Below are 21,130 nucleotides of genomic sequence, written 5' to 3' on the forward strand. Positions count from 1 at the left end.
CACCTATTTAATGTAAATAAACATTTTTAGTGCTTTGTAAGAATCAGTACTATTGCTTCCCCCATGATACCTTCTCGATCTTTCCCTCTATCACCCCCCTCCCCAATAAAATTTCCCTTTATAACACAAAAGATGTTTTAAGTGAAATAAACCAATACTTTGTCCAAAACTGACATATTCCTCATTCTGTACCTATAATCCACCATCTCTCTCAGAAAAGGTTACCATCAGTCCTCTAAAGTCAAGAATATTTACCGTGAGATGGCCTTCAATGACCTGTCACTTTCCCACAACTCTTCTTCCCTTCCTCCTTAGGTCTTAATTACTCTCTCAGGGCCTCATTCACGGTCAGGATCTAAAGATCAAGGTCCTGAAAGCTCTCATTTGATTGAAGTCCTGGGCAAAGGGCCAGATGAATTAAGAGTTTGTATGCATCCAGAACAGAAGGGAAAAGTCTTGCTACTAATGAAGCCCAAGTGGAGAGAGAGAGAGAGAGAGAGAGAGAGAGAGAGAGAGAGAGAGAGAGAGGAGAAAGTCAGAAGCATTGCCCTTTGAAGATGGTGATGGGAGAAGAGGCAGGAGGAGGATTCTGACCCAGATAATGGTCTAGAGCAGAAATGAGGCAAGACAGAAGAATTTGGGTTTAAACTTTCTCCTGAAGTAGTTCCTAGGATCCTGTAAGTACGGAAAGTTTATCACATGGGGTCATTTCGAAATCTAGAATGGATCCTTTCTCAGAATGTTTTTAAATACATTTAAACGTTAAATAAGATTATAAAAGATACAATTATAGTGAAAAAGTTATCAAATACTTAAAACAACCAAATTCACAGATACCATATTAAGAACTTCTGGCCTAGAATGACCCAGATGGAAGGTGTACATTCAAAACTGACAACAGAATTCCAAACAGCCTGGAGAGGAAGGAGAATTTATGAAAAATTTCAAGATGTTAGAGAACATTAGAACTGGATAAGGCTCTGCAGCTAAAGCAACTGTAAGCAGCAGTCCACAGTTCCCAGGCTTTAGCTGAAGACCACAAATGAGAATATCAAAAAACAGGAAGAGACTAGGGATATCAAATTTCATTGTAATAAATCAGATTTGAGGAGGGACTAATATTTATGGAATATTTGCAGTTTATTTTTCTTAATTTTCTGTAGTGCTTTTCCCAGCATTTCCCAGAAGGACAATATGATCAGTCTGAAATCAAAGGGGAGCCAGAAAGTTAAGGCAGCAAAGTGGCATTGAATACAGTGGGTTTTCAGTAAAGAAGATACGAATTCAAATCTTGCCTAAGACTGACTAACTGTATGACCTCTGGGCTTGGAATTTAATCTCTATCTGCATACCTTTCTCAGCTGTAAAATGAGGATTAAAAATAGTGTCTGCCTCTCAGGTTTTTTGAGAAGATCAAATAAAAATAATATCTGTAAAGCATTTTTGTAAGTCTTAAAGCACTATGTAAAAGCTAGTTATTATAAATATAATAATATGATTTGATATATGATAGTATATTATATAAGTATATATTATATAATATATGTATATAATATACATTATATATTACATATATAATATTATGTTAACTACATTATATTAAATAATATTCTTTGATTATATCATGTTAACATATTATCATATCATTAACAATTATCCTCTCTGTGACTCATTTTCCTCATCCATAAAATGAGGGGAAGGGAGTGACTTGATGAAATCTAGAGTTTCTTCCAACTCTAAATCAATGGTTCTATGATTTTATAAATCTAGAGAAAAGAATGGAACATTCCTCAAATCTTACCATTAATGGTGAAGAACAGCCTAGGATCCAACAGGTTCCCAAGACTGCTAGCCCTTATTTGGAGGCTGGTTGAGATAATGGAAAATATTAGATTTGGAGGCAGAGGGCCTGAGATCAGTTGCTGACTCTGCTTCCTTGCTTTCTGCGTGATTTCCAAGTCACAAATTCTATGGTCCTTAGTTTCTCAAATGAGAGGCTTCGAAATGAGAAGGCTTTAATACCATGCTTCTGTGCATAAGATGTTGCTATTTCCCCCTCCCTTCAGGGAAGACCTGAACAGGATGACCCCATTTAGGGCCCAAGGGCAACAACTAGACTAAGTACTACAGCAAATGGGTCTGTGAGGTTTCACTAGGATGGGGAGGAGCAGTCGGGGCCTACAGAGCATCCAAGGTGAACAGAATGGGCTGCCCTCAAATGGTCCCTGTTAAGCTGCTGGGTTTTACTTGTTTGCTGGATTTTACTCACAAGAATATTAAGAAACCAAATAAAGAACAACTAGATTTAGTTAAAGGCAGCACAGAGAAAATCAAATTCACCTCTTTTATTGGTTTCATATTATTTTTCTTTTTACAAACCGGAGAATGGAAGTGATTTACCATAAATCACAAAAGTGTGTGTGTGGGGGGAAGTAGGGAGTAGGGTAGTAAAGGTTCAGTTTAAACCCAAATTTTCTAATGCCAAATCTATCATTCTGTCCCCAAATTATACCTTGCTGTATAGGAGGGGTGACAGGTCTGGCCTCTTCTTTTCCTAGTACCCCCCATTAATTTCATCAAACCTTCCTTCCTTTGTACGGCAGTTTGTTTTACAAGTGTATTCCTCACAGACTGAACGCTAATTTGGATTTTGGTTTGGGATGGGGTATGCTGGTAAATATCTAATAACTAGCTCTCTGGTTTAGAAATATATGCACAGGATCCACTTTTTAATCTAACATGCATTATTATTTTCTCCATCATTTTTTGACATCAAGGAAATTAACAAAGTACTAAAACGTGATTTTTAGCATGTGCAGATTTTTGATATATAAATGCTCACACTGAAAATTTAACAATTATCTTGTGAGCTGATTCCATCACACACCCAGTTCTGACAGTAATTTATAGTGGCCTGTGTCACCTTGGGCCTCTTGGGTCTCAGTTCTCACAACTGCAAAGTGAAGGGATCTAGGATAGTGTTTGAGTGATGGGAAGAAAAGAAAGGATTTTGTAGATTTTAAAACACACACATATATATATATATATATATATATATATATATATATATATGTATATACATACATATATATATATATATATATATATATATATATATATATACACATGCTATAACACTAATTACTTCATGAGAAAAAACTGTAACACCAAACTAACTGGATTTGGAATTTTTAAAAACTTGAAGTCCTAATAATCCAGTTTATTAGATGTGTGACTATTGGAAATCATTTCCCCTCCCTGTGAAAAAATGTCTTGTGATATTCTCTATCCAGTTCCAAGACATAGTACTTGTGTCCAAGGAATTAGGGAGACAGGAATAAATAGATTCGTATCTCAGTTGAGCCTAGAGAATAGAAAACAAAACTTTTACTCTGGCACCAGGTACGCTCTTTGAATACCACAGATGTACAAAAATACTTATCTTCTTTCACTTTTTCATTTTTTAGCATGCCATATTTTCCTTTCTTTTACATGTGACTACTGTTTCCAAGATATTCATCTTTGATCAAAGAAAAAAAATTAATGCAGAAAAAGAAGAGCAAAATAAGCAAACACTTAACCTTCCCATAGTATGTGCTGAAAGAAATACAGACACTCCCATACCCAGTCACCTCAAAGCTTCTCTCACACAAAAACTCTAACCTAATAGGGTGAGCACATTGCAAATAATCAATGATTTGTGTATGGAACTAATAAGTAAAAAGTAGTGAACCAGTGCCCCCACACTTGTACAATATATCTCAACCATCAATAGACCTCAGTCGTTCTCAGTAACTTCCTCCAAGGGTGACAAACACACAGGATCAGGATTCCTTCTCAAGATGCATACCCACAAGCACATCTAGTCTTGATTTAACTTCTATGAGGAACCTTCCAACTCCTATGTTTGGAATCATCCTATAAGGGAGAGAAATACCAGTGGGAATTGAAGAAATCAGATTAAAAGTTCTTGATGTTGAATAAAAATAATATCATCCCAACCCGGATCTCCCCCTTAGCCACCATATTGTACATTCAGTTCCAGTAGTAAAGCAACTTCTTGCTAATTAGGCAACCGTGGGCTGGCACTCAATTTGGCAGATGGCCAAAGGAACTCATGAAATCAACCTCCCAAGGCAGATGTTTTGAAGTGATGCAATGTCTAACTGAAAGTTCCATTCAAAGCAAGTAAGTTAGAAGGGTTCCCCCAACCCTTCTCCATTTCCCATACAGTCTGGATCTGACTCCTTCCAACCTTGAGATAGGTTCATTTTTTTTTATCTGTGGAGAAACAAAAAGAGACTTAAAACAGTAAGAAAACTTCCTGGCCATTTCAGATGTCGTTGCCTGAATGGACTGCACAGCAAACCTGAAACCAGGACAGATTTAGCATCCACATTCTTTTTGTCATTTTCATCTACCCCACACTGCAGGTTTTTCAGGTACCTGCATGAACGTGCGCACACACACACACACACACACACACACACACACACGTGCTCTCCAAGGAGTGAGTAAGCACAACTATTTAAAGAACCCTTCATCTAAGAACAGGGCTTCTTCAGATCAAGCAGTCAGAACAAGCAGTCACAACTCTCATGTAAGTACCTCTTACTTGGGTCTGACTTTAATCTATAGAATTGGATTAACTTAGAAACTCAGATAAAATTCTAATAGTTACTCAATTGGATCCCTCTATTAAAAAATAGAGAGAGAGAGAGAGAGAGAGAGAGAGAGAGAGAGAGAGAGAGAGAGAGAGAGAGAAAGGAAGAGAAAAGAAAGGAAAAGAAACCAAAAAGGAGATTGTTAGAGATCTGAGAATTTTAATAGGGTTGAACTGGAAACTTTTGACAAGGGAAATTTCATTTGGTTTGTCGGCAGCTGTTGAGTTCACTTTGGCATCTCTCCTGTTTTTGAAAAATGTATTATAATGAGTACTTGAATTGCCATGCCAGACACATATGCTTTTTTGTTGTTTAATATCCTATTCTCTATTCTGGTATTTTAAGCAAGATCTGTCCAAGGTAGAATGAAAAAAAAATGCTGGACTTTAAGTCAGAAAAGACCTAGCTTCAAATTTCATTTCTGGCATTTAATGATGGTATGGCTATGAACAAGTTATTTCAACTCTCTGAACCTCATTTCCCTCATCTGTAAATTGGTGATAATATCTGTAGTACCCACCTCACAGCTCATCGTGAAACTCCAGTGAGTTTAAAGTGTAAAGTTTGCAAATTTCAGTTAATATTATATGATCTAGAACAATATCTTTTAATGCATGTTAAATGCATCATATTTAATGCAGTTATATCTATTTTCAACATGTTGCTATCAAGTGGAAATGATCTATATGTTGATTAAGTATGATGAAGGCTTCAAGACAGGTGATTAAATTTTTCTCTGCTTTTTTGCTATTATCTGGAGAAATTTATTTCATTACAACCAGTAGTTACTTGTTTAAAGGATTCCGTGTATTCTGGTGCCTTGAGGAACTAATACCCAACCTGGGTTTAGAGCTATGCAAACTGCTGAGAAAAAGGAAATGGAATAGAAGCCAGGGACATCCAGAATCTATGCAACCCTCAGGTCTAAATATCTTTGTTATTAGGTTACAAAAAAGATGGAACCCAATAGTTCATTCATTTGTGCATGGTTAAGTCTTACTTTATCTTTTCAGAAGAAGGCAGAGACTCAAAAGAGAGGCCACCTTCATGGTGAACTATCACATTGAGCAAATATATATCAAAAAGATAAGCTGAGCAATAAAACATTTCACCCAGCATTTTAAAATTTATGCCTTTTGTTTTTCATACCACATCTATTTTCAAACATTAACTCTCCCTTCTGATCTTACTCAAAAGGTTTTACTTTGTCACAAAGATTAAGAAAACAAAAATAATAATAGTTAGCTAAATGGCATTTTAAGGTTTGCAAAGCGTTTTACAGATATGATCTCATTTTATCCTCACATCTCCAGGAAGTAAAGTTCCATTATTACCCTTATTTTAGAGATGAAGAAATAGTGACTTGCTCAGGACATAAAGCTAGGTAGGATTTGGAGTAGGATTTGAACCCAGGTTTTTTCTGACTCCTTCAGCACTCTATTCACTGCACTTTCACATGTCTTCAAAAGTACAGCAAAATCAACTCACCTAACATTTAGATTTCTTTTTCTTTAAGGGAATACAACTGTTGTCTGAAAAGCCAATGCAGATAGAAGGGAGAATAAAATATTTTATATACCAGGGCATCTGAGTCATCAAACTAAAACCAAAGCAGCCCTGTTTGTGGTGGCAAAGAAATGGAAATCTTTTCATTTTAAAGATTTTATTTATTTTGAGTTTTACAATTTTCCCCCCCAATCTTACTTCCCTCCCCCCTCACAGAAGGCAATTTGCCAGTCTTTACATTGTTTCCATAGTATACATTGATCCAAATTGAATGTGATGAGAGAGAAATCACATCCTTAAGGAAGAAAAATAATGTATAAGAGACAGCAATATTACATAATAAGATATAAGGGGTTTTTTCCTAAATTAAAGGTAATAGTCCTTGGTTTTTCTTCAAATGCCACAATTCTTTCTCTGGATACAGATGGTATTTTCCTTCACAGATAGCCCCAAATAGTCCCTGATTGTTGCACTGATGGAATGAACAAGTCCATCAAGGTTGAACATCGCCCCCATGTTGCTGTTAGGGTATACAGTGTTTTTCTGGTTCTGTTCATCTCACTCAGCATCAGTCCATGCAAATCCCTCCAGGTTTCCCTGAATTCCTATCCCTCCTGGTTTATAATAGAACAATAGTGTTCCATGACACACATATACCACAGTTTGCTAAGCCATTCCCAGATTGAAGGACATTTACTTGATTTCCAATTCTTTGCCACCACAAACAGGGCTTCTATGAATATTGTTTTAGAAGTGATGTTTTTACCCTTTTTCATCATCTCTTTAGAGTACAGACTCAGTAGTGGTATTGCTGGATCAAAGGGTATGCACATTTTTGTTGCCCTTTGGACATAGTTCCAAACTGCTCTCCAGAAAGGTTGGGAGTGTTCACAGCTCCACCAACAAGGTGTTAGTGTCCCAGATTTCCCACATCCCTTCCAACATTGGTCATTGACCTTTCTGCTCATAAAACCCAAATTGATGATGATGATGATGATGATGATGATGATGATGATGATGATCCTTTTTAAAAATCAAAGCATTTTTTAAAACAACCTGCTATCCACAAAACAGATATAAGACTGCTAGGTGGCACAGTGAATAGGGTGTAAGACCTGGAGTAAGGAAGACTCATCTTCTGAGTTTGAATTTGGCTTCAGATATGTAATAGCTGGGTGACCCTGGGCAAGTCACTTAACCACCTTATTGGTTTCAGTTTCCACATCTATAAAATGAGTTGAGAAAGGAAATGGCAAACCACCCCAGTATCTTTGCAAAAAAAAAAAAAAACCTTCAAAAAACCAACAACATAAAAACAAACCAAAATCCCAAATGGGGTCATAAAAATATCAGATATGACTGAAAAATGATTAAACAACTAAAATCTGCAAAGTACTCTAGGTGAGAGAGAAAAAAAGATGATAAAAATCCTCTGATGAGAGTTACCATTTCTAGTTGAAGAACCTAGATATACACAGAGACTTCTTTAGAACTAAAGGTCTGTAGATTCCCGAGGGTCCAGTTCTTAACCTTTTATTTTTCTTTTGACTCTTAGACCTCTTTGGCAATTGGGTGAAGCCTACTGGTTCTTCTTAAAATAATGCTTTAAAAATCCATAAAAACAAGATACATGGGGTTACAAAGGAAATCAATTATATTAGTTATCAAAATTCTCTTTGAAAATTCATAGACCTTACATTAAGAACCTCTACCCCTGAGGCAACTAGAGCAGCAGCCCTGGAGTCAGGAGGACCAGAGTTCAAATATGACCTCAGATGCTGTATGACTTTGGGCAAGTCACCTAACCCCATTGCCTTGCAAAAAAAAGAAAAAAAAATCTCATCCCAATTCAATTCCTTTCTTTTTCCAGAGGGGGAAATAGGGACCTTGCCTCAAGTTACACAGCCCTAAAACAGTTAAGAAGTAAAACCAGGCAGTACATAATTAACTACAGGAAGAAGTCATTCAAACAAGAGTTGCTTAGACCTTCAGAGGACAAGCACTGGAGACCCTCCTGGCATTCCTGGCTTGTCAGAATCCTACTTTTATATTTGTTAAGGAGTCTGGGCTGTTTCTCAAGTGCATTCTTGGTGCAAGTTGTGTCTCCACAGTCTCTTTCTATGCCAAGAGAATTAATTGCTCCAAGTGCTCAAAGGTGTGTTATTTAAGGATCATGTTAATGGTTCAGTAGGAATGTTTCAAAACTAAAGCTTCCTTTTGTTCTTATTATAATATCTGGTATAAGCAGGTGGATTATGATTATTGAATAGAATAAATGAACAAAATAGACAGCATGTTCCATTAGTTATTCCTTTGGGAAATAAACCACAAAGAATTAATCCATGTATTTTTCTGCCACAGTAGGATCTTTAAAAAAAAATAGTCACTACTATCAGGACCAGTCCTACGCCAAATTGTGGGTTAAGTTTGTCTTCATGCTCTCCCTCTGAACCTTTCTAAGGTTCTTTGCTTCTTATCAGCTTTCCCCACACTTATGCTCTTTTTACCCTTATGGTGCCCAGGGTGTGGTACTTTGATGCCCCACCCAGGCTACTTCTCTTAGGCAATACTTCAAGCCCTCCACCTTTCCTTTAACTCAGAACTCCTTTAACTTAAAATGGAATGGCCCTCTGTTTCATTCTCTCAAAAAATTTCCCAGATGGCTCTTTGAAAAAAATAAAATCTGATAAATGAACTGAAGTCTAGAGTATTGAGTCTCTGGCAGAGATAGTCACATTTTAAAAGCTGGGGGTGGGGGGTGGAAGCAACTTAAGAGAAAGAAATGGGAATTAGGGGCAATTTCAGTATCATGCTAAAGCAGACAACCTACAGATAAGGCTAGCCCAGCTCCCCTCCTACCTCCCCTCCCCTTTTTTTAAGTGAAAGGGCAGTTTTATTGAGATTCTCCATAAGGAAATACAATCTACTGGGGCACTGAACAAGCAGTTGCCACTTCCTTCTCTCCCTCCCCACCCTTAAGGACTCCCTTGGGAAGAACAGTGAAGGTAGATAACCAGCAAGGTGAGTCTCTCACCAAGAACATAGTAGGGGGGGAGGGGAGGGGACTAATAGAGAATAGGGGTTGAGGAGGGAGACTGTTTCAGGGTCTAGTGTGCAGTTTGGAGTGGGGATTTGATAGGATCAGTAAAAAGGGTCTTCGCCTCCTGCTGTTCTTGGAGTAAGCTATTGTTCCTTAGAAGTGGATGCCTCAGGGCGGCTAGGTGGTGCAGTGGATAGAGCACCGGCCCTGGAGTCAGGAGTACCTGACACTTTATAATTACCTAGCTGTGTGGCCTTGGGCAAGCCACTTAACCCCACTGCCTTGCAAAAACCTAAAAAAAAAAAAAAAAAAAAAAAGAGGTGGATGCCTCTCTGAGAGTAGGGAAGGGGTCACTCCTTACACTGAAAATTGTTCTGAGGTTATTGGGGAGCAGAGTAACCATTCAAAGTCGTGACAGTCAAGAACAAGAGAGTCGGGAGTCCTTTGTAATATAAGGCCTATATAACTGTTCCTTCCCTGGAGATGGGAAGAGGTTAGTATAATTCTCATTTTTTTAGGGAGACAATGGAGACACAAAAAGACAAACTGGTTTGTGCCATACCAGAAATCCTTGAACTTTTCGCTAATAATTTCACCAGTCCTGCAGCAAATTCTTAGATAGTGGGAAGCAGGAGAAAAAAGGGAAGGATTCACTTTCGAGTATGCCACATCTGGAGCGAAATCCGGCTTTTAAAGTCCCTTTTCCCCGTTTTGAAAAATCTAGAGCTCTCTGGTTTCAAGCCTCGCTGCTGCCAACAGCGGCAGCTGCGCCTGGTGCTTGCCACCCTCTGAAAAGGGCACCTCGTCGGGGTAGGTTTAATTAAGGTCTCCAGCCGGAAAGCAGGGGAAGGAGGTGCCACTCCGTGCCTGGCAGCCCCTGGCCTGAGTCAAAGCCCCTGTCAGAGAGAGGGGTTGCCCATCCCCGAGGAGAAGCTGTCCCGAGGGGATCCATCCAAAGGAGGAGCTGTCCATCCCCAGGGGGTCTGTCCATCCCTAGGGAGGCTGTCTATCCCCGAGGAGGGCTGCCCATCCCGAGGGGGGGGGCTGTCCATTCCGAGGAGGAGCTGCCCATCCCGGGGGGGGGGGGGCTGCCCATCCCAGGGGGCGCTGCCCATCCCCATCCCCAGGGGAAGCTGTCCAACCCCAGGGGGGCTGCCCATCCAAAGGAGGAGCTGTCCATCCCGAGGGGGGCTGCCCATCCTAGGGGTTGCTGCCCATTCAGAGGAGGGGCTGTCGCGGCCCAGCGCTGCCGCCCGAGCGAGGGGAGCCCTTCTGGGCCAAGGTGAGCCCCTGGGCGCTGGAGGCTGGCCAAGCGCGGGGCGAATTTCAGCACTTCGGAGAGATGCGCCCTTACTGTCCCGGAGCTGGTGGGAGCCCAACCTGCCCCGCAGCCCCCTCCGGACAGAGCTGCTACAGGCTACCTGCAGGGGTGTCAGGTTGGGAGAAAACGTAGTTTTGAAAAACTTAATGGATTTCTTCCTCACCTCCTAAAAATGCTTTCTCTGAAAAAAGGGTTACCTTCAAGATGCTCACTTCAGATCCTGCTTGAGGGATAGCTTAGCTGAAGAGATCTTTTTTCTTTCTTTTAAAAAAAAAGTTGATCGTCTCTGTCTCTGTCTGCCCTGTCTCTGTGTCTCTGTTTCTGTCTGTCTGTCTCTCTCCTCTGCCTCTGTCTCTCTGTGTCTGTGTCTCTGTACTTGTGCCTCTGTCTCTGAGTTTCTCTCTCTCTCCTTCTTTGTCTCTGTCTCTGTGTCTGTCTCTCTGCCTCTCTCCCTCTGTGTCTGTGTGTGTGTTCTGTATCTATGTCTGTGTCTCTCTGTCTTTGTCTCTGGGTTTCTCTGTCTCTCTCCCTCTCTACTTCTGTGTCTTTATTTTTTCCCTGTCTCTCTTTCTATTTTTGTGTCTCTCTCTCTGTCTTTCTTCCTCTCTCCCTCTCTGCCTCTGTCTCTGTGTGTTTCTGTCTTTCTCTCAGTATCTCTCCCTCTCTGTCTCTGTGTCTCTTTTCACTGTCTATCTTGCCTCTGCTTCTCTATTTCTTTATTTCTGTCTCTCTGTATGTCTGTGTCTCTGTCTCACTCTCCTTTCCCTGAATGATTAGAAGATAAATTGTTCTTTCAAATGAGACAATATTTTTAAAAAGGCATTGTGTGGAAATTGAGTTTCACCATTTAAAAATAAAACAACTGCCCAGGACTTTAATATCTGTCCTCCTTATGTCTTAGTTTCTTCAAGTATAAAATGAGGAGGTTGGCCTCAATCACTTCTTGGAGACACTACAGAACTAGAGGCCACGGAGTCCACATTTTAGAGATGAAGAAACTGAGCTTTGGTGATTTGCTCAGCTCACATATGTAGGAAACATCCAAGGCAGAATTAGGGCCCAACTCAAAAGCCAATACTCTTTCCCATGTGCCATGGTGCCTTCCCAATGTTATAGCTTTGCAGATTCCTTAGAAAAAGGCACAGTGCAAGTGATAAGGAACTAGTACAGGGACTGAGCTAATTCTTGCTAATGTTTTTCAGAATATAGTTTCTCTTCTTGCTAACAAATCACTATAGCAGGCAGAGAGACCTGGTTTCTTAGAGGTGAATTCCTGCCCACCCCCATCTAATTATTTGTAATTAGTTTCTGATAGTTTATAAAGAATAGCTTATAAGATGGAAACTACTAAGTCCCTCCAGATCTTAAGTACCAAGGTCTGTACTTATCTACAGTGAGTGACCTCCATGTGAACTTAACAATTCTTAGCCTTCTGTCCAATGTTCAATAAAAGTATAATGAATGTTGTACTAGTTTTTAATTACAAAACTGAAACTTTCTGGAGCTTTGAAATCATTTCACTCAGTGAGATTAGTTTTACTAATCTGTTGTTTTTTCATTTCTTTCTTGAACTGTTTAATCACTCAGTTTACCAGTACTTTTTTTAAAATCCAAAACTATGCTTCTCTACTATATGCAACTTATTTTTATAAAAGGGCAGCTAGGTAGTACAAGGGAGAGAGTATGGGCCCTGGAATCTGGAAGACCCTGGGCAAGTCACAACTCTCTTTGCCTCAGTTTCTTCATCTGTAAAATGAGCTGGAGAAGGAAATGGCCATTCCGTTATCTTTGCCAAGAAAGGGGGTCATGAAGAGTCAGACTTGACTGAAAATGAGTAAATAACAACAATTTTATAAAAATCTATGTTAAATCTAGTTTATCAGACAGGCAGAGTAATATGGATGATATGGATTCCGAGTTCCCATCTCAAATGAGATATTTATGAAGTGCTTAATATAGTTTTGGTACACAGTAGGTACTTAAGAAAATGGTTGTTCCCTTTCTCCCTTCCCTTCTGTTCTCTTCTCTGTATTAGCTCCTTGAGCTAATTAATTTATTATGCATAACATATTCCATATGCACATAAAATAAAATCATATACTTACCTGGCTCCCACCATCTAGCTTTTTCCATATTTCTTTTCTATTGAATGCTTATATTGTGCCCAGCAATATATCTTCAGTCTCTTATATTTATTATTCAGTAACTTAAAGTAGGAAAGTGCTCACCATTTAATTATTTATTTATTCAGCATGATTTCCATATAATGTAGGGAGCATTACTGATAAATGATAGGATTCATAAATCAAGAATCTTTGGGTTCCTTTGGGGGGACTGTGGTTATAGAGCTGAATAGAAATAGACCATGAGAGATAGATTAGCTTCATTCTACTGGCAAAAGTTTGTTGCCATAAAATGTCAGATTGGTGGTTCTGAATAGTGGATGTATCTGCTTGGCTGGGAAATCATTGGGGCCTAGCTATCATGTGTGGAGCTATGACTAAATGTCACTAAGTCAATAACATGATAATACTTTAGGAGCCTTCATAAACTGGGAAAGATCTGACTCTAAAAGGTCTGGTCTCCCATTGATCACCAGTTGTCCTGATCTTATTATGTCACACCACTGGGCTCACATAGTTCTGGAAGAGATAAGAAAGGAGTCTGCACAACATCCCTACTCTAATCAATCTTCTGTGTATTTCTTCCCTTATGTAATGGTTTTTCTTTGAGATTGAAGGACCTCTACTACTACTACTACTACTACTACTACTACTACTACTACTACTACTAAACTACTACTACTACTACTACAACAACAACACCCCTCCTCCTCCTCCTCCTCCTACTACTAGATAGGAGTCATGAGGTAATGCTTTCATTATACACAACACTAGTCAAGCCTTTATTAGAATTTCTGCCTGGTCTTGACCCCTAGAACTTAAAAGGTGAATTTGGAGAGGATTCCGAGGACAACCCCCAAAGTGCTTAAAGAATTATTAAGTATGGGGCAGCTAGGTGGCGCAGTGGATAAAGTACCAGCCCTGGAGTCAGGAGTACCTGTTCAAATCTGGTTTCAGACACTTAATGATTACCTAGCTGTGTGGCCTTGGGCAAGCCACTTAACCCCATTTACCTTGCAAAAACCTAAAAAAGAAAAAAAGAATTATAAAGTAGAGGCAGCTAAGTGGTGTAGTGGATAAAACACTGGCCCTGGATTCAGGAGTACCTGAGTTCAAATCTGACCCCAGACACTTAAATTGCACAGCTGTGTGACCTTGGGCAAGTCACTTAACCCCATTGCCTTAAATTTGCAAAAAAATTTTTTTTAAAGAATTATAAAATAATATCTATGAGGAAAGGTCAAATGAATTGAGATTGTTTAACTTAGAAAGGAAAAGGCAGAAAGCAGACAATAAAAAGGCTTCAAATGGATAGTTCATGAAATTGATCAACTATTTTCCATCTCTTTTAGAGACAAAACAAGAAGAAAAATGGGCCTAAGTTGTATTATTTGGCATTTAGGCTTTTTATGAAGAATTCCATCATAATGTGAAAGGTTGGAACGAGTTTGTGAGCTGAATCAAGTCCACTAGTTTTTATTAAGTGTCTGTTATGTGTTGGGCATTGTGCTAAGCCCTATTTGGGGGTAGGATTTCTTTGTCTGGTGAATTTAAGAGCTAAATAGCCCGGTTTATTTTAAATGTAAAGAAGCTGAGATCATTTGACCTCCTGAGATCCCTTCCCAACTAGTATATGTCATGAGAAAGGACGGTGTGCATGAAATCCTTAGTCCCCAACTGGTATTCTAGCCATTGAAACCCTATAGTAGAGTATATGACAACTCCTTCTGTCAGTCCATATCTCCAGTTTGCATCAGTAAACCACCACATCATCATTTCTAGGTGCCACTTTCTTCAAATTCAAGTTACAGAGGGTTAATCTTTACTATATCTGAGACTTTGATTCTTCAGGAAGTGTAAATGGCATCCTTCCAAATGAGGCATTCCTAGAAATTGGAGTGGTAGGTGTATTTATTGATTACTAAAAGGAATAACAAATTAATGAAAAAAGCATTTATTAAGTGCTAAGGGATGGGAATTCAATTTGTGTAAAAAAAGTCCCTGCCCTAATGGAGTCTACATTCTAATAGGAGAAGACAACTTGCAACTAGAGTTGAATGAAAGGAAGAGGAAATAAAGGAGAAAGGAAGAAAAAGAGAAAGCAGAAAGGGAATCATCTTGCATTTTAGAATAACTCCACAGGGCAGCTAGGTGGCGCAGTGGATAGAGCACCGGCTCTGGAGTCAGGAGTACCTGAGTTCAAATCCGGTCTCAGACACTTAATAATTACCTAGCTGTGTGGCCTTGGGTAAGCCACTTAACCCCAACTGCCTTGCAAAAACCTAAAAAAAAATAATAACTCTATATGCCTTCTTGTTTACATGAATTTCAAAATATTTAAAAACTAAGAAGTGACATGAAATAAGATCAGTCATGTAGAGTTATTTTTTTTTTTAGATTTTGGCAAGGCAAATGGGGTTAAGTGGCTTGCCCAAGGCCACACAGCTAGGTAATTATTAAGTGTCTGAGACCGGATTTGAACCCAGGTACTCCTGACTCCAGGGCCGATGCTTTATCCACTGCGCCACCTAGCCGCCCCTAGGATTATTTTTTAGTAGCATTCATATCCACTCATCTATCTACATGTCACCTAAACAGAATTGCCCCCAACTAAAGACCTCCAATGATGGAACACTCACTCCAAAGTTAGGAAGACCCAAGTTTAAATCTAAGTTCAGATACTTATTAGCTATCTGATCCTTGCTTGGCAAGTCACTTAACCATTCATTGCCTACCTCAGATTCCTCATCAGTAAAATGGTGATAGTAATAGCACCTACTTCCTGGGCTTTTTGATATAATGAGATAATATTTGTGAAGCACTTTACAAATCTTAAAATACCACAAAAATGTTGATTATTCTTATTCTTATTTTTAGTCTCAAGAGAAGTGAAAAAAATTTCTTCTCTAGGAGGTCAGAATCATTGGAAAGAGGGAAACTTCCTTATAGTTTCTTTTTATAGCAGTGGATAAAGCACCCTGGAGTCAGGAGGACCTGAGTTCAAATGTGACTTCAGATACTTAAGTTACCTAGTTGTGTGACCTTGGACAAGTCACTTAACCCCATTGCCATGCAAAAAGTGGGGGGTAGGAGAGAAGGAGACCTCTTAGCCGGTGAGCATGACTCAGACTGGCATCACAGTTTATCAGTGGAAGAACTGTTGTTCTACAGCTGTCAGTTTAGTACCTATTATACCACAAGATCACAGTCTTACCGTGGATATGATTTTCTTCTAAACCCTGGAGGTTTCCCCAAGTGCTGTCTAGGTTTTAACACCTGGGCTCAAGACATTTTCACAGTATTATCATTTTCCCAGTGTGCTCTGAGACAGGAGGCAGGCAGTGAGGGTTTTCTCCTGATCTGCAGATGGAAAAAAAACTGAACTAAACCAAGAGGGGAGATTAATACACATTTGTGTCAACCTGTACCTGTAGTGTAACCACTGTACCACATAGCTGTCCTTCAAAATATATTTTTTGATAATTATATTTTGATATAATTGGCTTTCTTTATTATCTCATGGATTTTTAATGCATTTAAAAACCTTATTCTGAAAAAGGGTTTATAGACTTCACCAGATTACCAGAGGGGTCTGTGACACAAAAAAGGTTATGAATGTCTGATCCAGAGGAAGCCCCCAAGTACATTGGGTAGGCTCCCTTGTGGAGAATCTACAGGAGGATATTGATAGGAATTGAACCTTATAGGAGGGTTTGATTGTGTGTCAATCTTCACCCTTGGAGGATATATCAGTGAGGTCACAGATTCATTAAAATGTGGATGGTTTACTATTGTCCCTTGTAGAAGTATATCCAATGCAAAGAATCTTTTCTGAATTTTCCACAGAGCAAGCACAACCTGAAAAAAATTATGCTTATTTGTTTTATGCAAGGTTAAAAAGGAAATTCAGAAGGATGGCAGAGATATTTAAATTTGCTAGTGCAGATTAAAATATGGATCCATCGCTACCTTGTTTTTCCTATTTAGTTATCATATAATTTCTGCACATTTAAATGTCCTGGAGAAATAAATACATATGTTTAAAAAAAAGTAAAAATGACTCTAATTTCCTAGACCTAGAGATGAATGGGTCTTTCACAGGATCATGTTTAGAAAGGATTTCCAGAAGAAATTTTTGTTTGAATGAACACATACACACACACACACACACACACACACACACACACACACACACACACGAATGGGATGACAGTATTTTACAGCCAGCTTTCAATTATCTATGTGTGGATTAGCCAAATCAGATTTAAAATACTAGACTGATTTCCGTTCCTGGCAAGTCTGCTTTTGGGTCATTTCTCCTGCTGTCAGCTCATGTGTATTCAGAGGATAGAAAACAAGTAATATTGGCCTCAATAAAATAGAATCAGGAAGATAATTGAGCAACCCAAAAATCATATGATGTATTCCCAAACTCACCAAAAATTAGAGCAGATTTGCTAATGAGCTGCTGCTGTTTTGAATTACTCATATCATTGTTCCCCTACACAAGCAAGATAGAGAGCTGATTTTATAAACTTAATATTTGCCTGTGTAATCCAAATTTCTCCTTCATCTAAACAATTCTCATTAGATGTAGAGATTTTCCCACAGTGTAATCTTTTTTCTAATCCTTTAACACGTTTAAGCATCAAAGTTTTTTTTTTTTGAGAAGGCTTGGGATTCCTATGCTTCATTAGCGTAACCCCACCCAGGTTACCTGTTTTAAAAAGCCCTAAGGACATTGCTCTGTATTATAGTAATCATTATTATATCCCTGTTGTTGTCATAACAGTTTGAGTTGTGGATGGTCGGGGGAATTAACTTCTAAGAGGACGTAATGTGAATGCTTGGAGAACAACACAGCAATCATAAGAACACAGTACTTAAAGCAGGCAGACACCCAAATACTGTTATTCTGGAAGGAAGGTTGTATTTCACTGGTGCAATGTCAAGTTTTTGAGGCCAGAGACTCTTTTCATTTTGTCTTTTTCACATCTACCACCTAGATTCTATGTAGTAGAAATTTAGAGCCATTTCCATGCCAAATGTTCACATGGACTATGTTTGACCCGTGACAAAGCCTTCCTAGCTTCTATTGGTCTAATCAGCCACAGTCAGACACACTGAACTTTGACCCTCTTCAGAAATGAATAACTACAACCTATCAACCAACAAATCAACTTTAAAAGTACTTGTCAGATTGGATTGAGGGAGAAAGGAAAAGCTCACAAGGCAAATTTCCATCATTTCTATTCAAACTGCCATTAAATGCCTCCTCCCCATCCATCCACTATCCAAATAAAATTCATTTGAAGTTTGTGTCTTCCAACACTCAATGATGAGGCAACTCCAACACCACCTCTTAAGAGGCAAAAATAACCTCCTGCTATCTCTGCAGCCTGCAGCCTCTTCTGTCCTGCAGACTTACCATGGAGATAACATGCAAACCCACTTATATTTGCTGACTGTGAAGGCTCCCAGAGCATATATATAGCAGAAACATCCTGGTTTTAAAGAACACAGTTGGCAAACCTCTTCTTTCACACCTAATCACCTACAGCAACACCCAGTCTAAGAATATTTCTTCATCATTGCCACTGTCTCACCAGTGCTCTGAGACAGATTAATGGAAGAAAATATTCTGCCCTGCTCTGCAGATGGAAAAACTGAACCAAACCAATCATCCCAGGTAAAGGTCTTCTTTGTCCATTTGCTTGAGTCTCTGAATGACTTTAATTCATGCCTCTTGATTACTGGGATGATTTAAACCCAGATCACTTCAGACTATTGGAAAAGTAGAATTTTAGAGCCAAAAATCACTGAGTTCAATCCCATCCTTTTTCTGGTTCATCTAAATGTTGGTGCTTTTTTCTTCTAGCTATATAAAATATAATATAGCTTAAAATAGATCTGTTCTTCCTGACTCCATAGTTCGGAGTATGTTAGTATTACATTATCACTACACAGACATTTGGAAGTGTATAGGATGTCCAGGGAGGACTAGCACTTTTGGTGTGAGGTTTAGGACTCCTCATCCACAATTAGTATCTGCCTGTCACCCTACACTCTAGCCTGGCCATCAATAAATGGTCTCAGCAGATGAGAAAAATCAGGTTGAGGGTAAGCAATAATCCTTTAATCTATGCATAAGTTAGAGAATGCCTATCCCAAGCCAATAAAGACTTCCCATGGAAGAATGGGAGATGAGAACAATTTGTCCAACCAGTCATGAGGCCATGAAAGCAACCGAAGCATTCATTATGGGATGCATATAGCTTAGTCAGACACTAAAGACCCAAGAGGATCCCTGGCATCCCAGTCTTTTTTCTTGCCACTGAAATTCAATGACTCTGGAAGAGAGAATAAAGCTGACTATGTGTAAGACAAGCACTCTATGATGTTATTGGTCCCCTTCAAAAACAAAGAACCAACAACAATCTAGGTGTTTGTGAATACCTTATTTACAAATATTCCTTATTGGGGCAGCTAGGTGGCACAGTGGATAGAGCACCAGCCCTGGAGTCAGGAGTACATGAGTTCAAATTTGGCCTCAGATACTTAATAATTACCTAGCTGTGTGGCCTTGGACAAGTCACTTAACCCCATTGCCTTTGCAAAAAAAAACAAATATCCTTTATTGACAATTGTGAGCACACACACACACACACACACACACACACACACACACACACACCAGCTCCCATACTGCTACCTATTTTGATTACTGTCTATTCATAAATTTGGAATCTTCTTAAAAGAGATGATGGAAATATTTTCAGTCAAGAGTTAATCATTCATCCTTTAATCCATCCATTTGCTTGTAACAGGCTAAATAATAATAATATCATCTCTGAATTTATACCATACACTAACAAAGAAACACAAAGTTATCTATTATCTTTTAGATTTATACAGGTTTCCACATGTAAGACTCTGGATGAGCACAAAAGTTGAACTGCCCTTGAAAAAGGATCAGCTTTATTACAAAGCATTTTATACCCTAGATTTAATAGATGAGTAATTCATTGCTGAGATTTATGTAAAGCTTTATTTATTACAGTTTTTCAGATTATCTTATTATTAGCTCTTGGGGGGTAGGTGGAGAAGATTCTTTTACCATCAGTTTCTGTGAAGAGGGGATAGGGGATAGTGGAAAGGTTATTAGACTTGGGGGTCAGAAAGACACGGCATCAAAATCCTTCAGATATTTTTTCACTGTGTGATCCTGGGTAAGTCTTTCTGCCTCTGTTTTCTAATCTGTAAAATGAGGCTGTTGGACTCCATAATCTCTGGAGTCCCTAGTTCTAGTTCTAAATCTATGATCCTATGTAATCTATGCAATTTTGTATGTAATAAATCATCCATGAAGATAAACTAAATCATTGAACTAGTCACTTAGGTCAGCTCTATAAATCTGACAGTTGGTGGTCTTAACAACTTGACCACTGAGCTGAGAGTTAGGTGTTAATTCAACTTTCTCTGTTCTTGTAGAATGGCTTTCCTTTGAGAATGTTATTATGAACCACTTCTCAACCAATTCAAGAAAAGCATGGGGTAAGAGATGGATGGGTGGTCTGGCCTGAATGTATTAATTGAAACAATCGGATAGCTTATCCAGCTGGGTCAGGAACAAATCTGCTCTGCAAGGTAGGGAAACATGTCACAGATTCCAGATGCAGCCTAGCCTGGCATCAGTATTCTACAGTCCTGGCTCTTCGCCAAGCTATCTCCACCCTCCTCTCTCCCTTCTTTGTCCCATCGGTGCATTCTTTCTCTGCTCTTAAGTACAGGGATGAGATTTACTGGGGGTGATTCAACTCTAAACTGAGTCTCTGTTGTTCCTCCTTACAAGAGATATGCTCTGGCTGGATAATTCATGGGGTTAAAACAACAAAGCACAACCCTCCAGAAGGCAAGGGAGGGACCTGAGTTATTTCTCCAGATTTCACTTTTTTGGCTTGAACATGCCCAATCCTGGTTGTGATGAGGAACAAAACAGCCCAACACTGTGGCAGATTTTCTAAAACAGCCCATGATGATGATGACAACTATTATTGTCCACATAAAGAAAATAATTTGACAATCACGTGCTGCTTCTCTTTCTCTTTCTTTATCAATTAATAGGTGAGAAATGGGAGAATTGGGAAATGGAGAAAGATGAGTTATTAGTAGCATCAACACTCATCTATAAAAAAAAATTAATGTTTTGACCACTGTCAAAATATACATACTTAAACCAGAGAGGAAATGTTGCTTAAAATATGACTCTCCCTTACTCCTAACCAACCCTTTATGGAGGGGGGGTAGATTCACAGGTGTTACACATTACATATATTTTTGGACTTTTTCAATGTATTGATTGATTTACTGATTTTTTCCTCCTTTTTCTTTTTCTGTTTTTAAAAAATACTATTTATTACTTGGAATGGTTTCTGGAAGAGAGAGGAGGAAGGATGGGGGGGGAATGATGTTGATA

General features: G+C 38.9%; 1 pseudogene; it reads left to right on the forward strand.

Annotated features, from left to right (window-relative positions):
- Positions 1-9,049: 9,049 nt before the first annotated feature.
- The window catches only part of LOC141517903 (homeodomain-only protein-like), a 34,295-nt pseudogene continuing 22,214 nt past the window's right edge, over positions 9,050-21,130 (forward strand).

Source organism: Macrotis lagotis, chromosome 3, assembly GCF_037893015.1.
Source record: "Macrotis lagotis isolate mMagLag1 chromosome 3, bilby.v1.9.chrom.fasta, whole genome shotgun sequence".
Classification (NCBI taxonomy): Eukaryota; Metazoa; Chordata; class Mammalia; order Peramelemorphia; family Peramelidae; genus Macrotis; species Macrotis lagotis.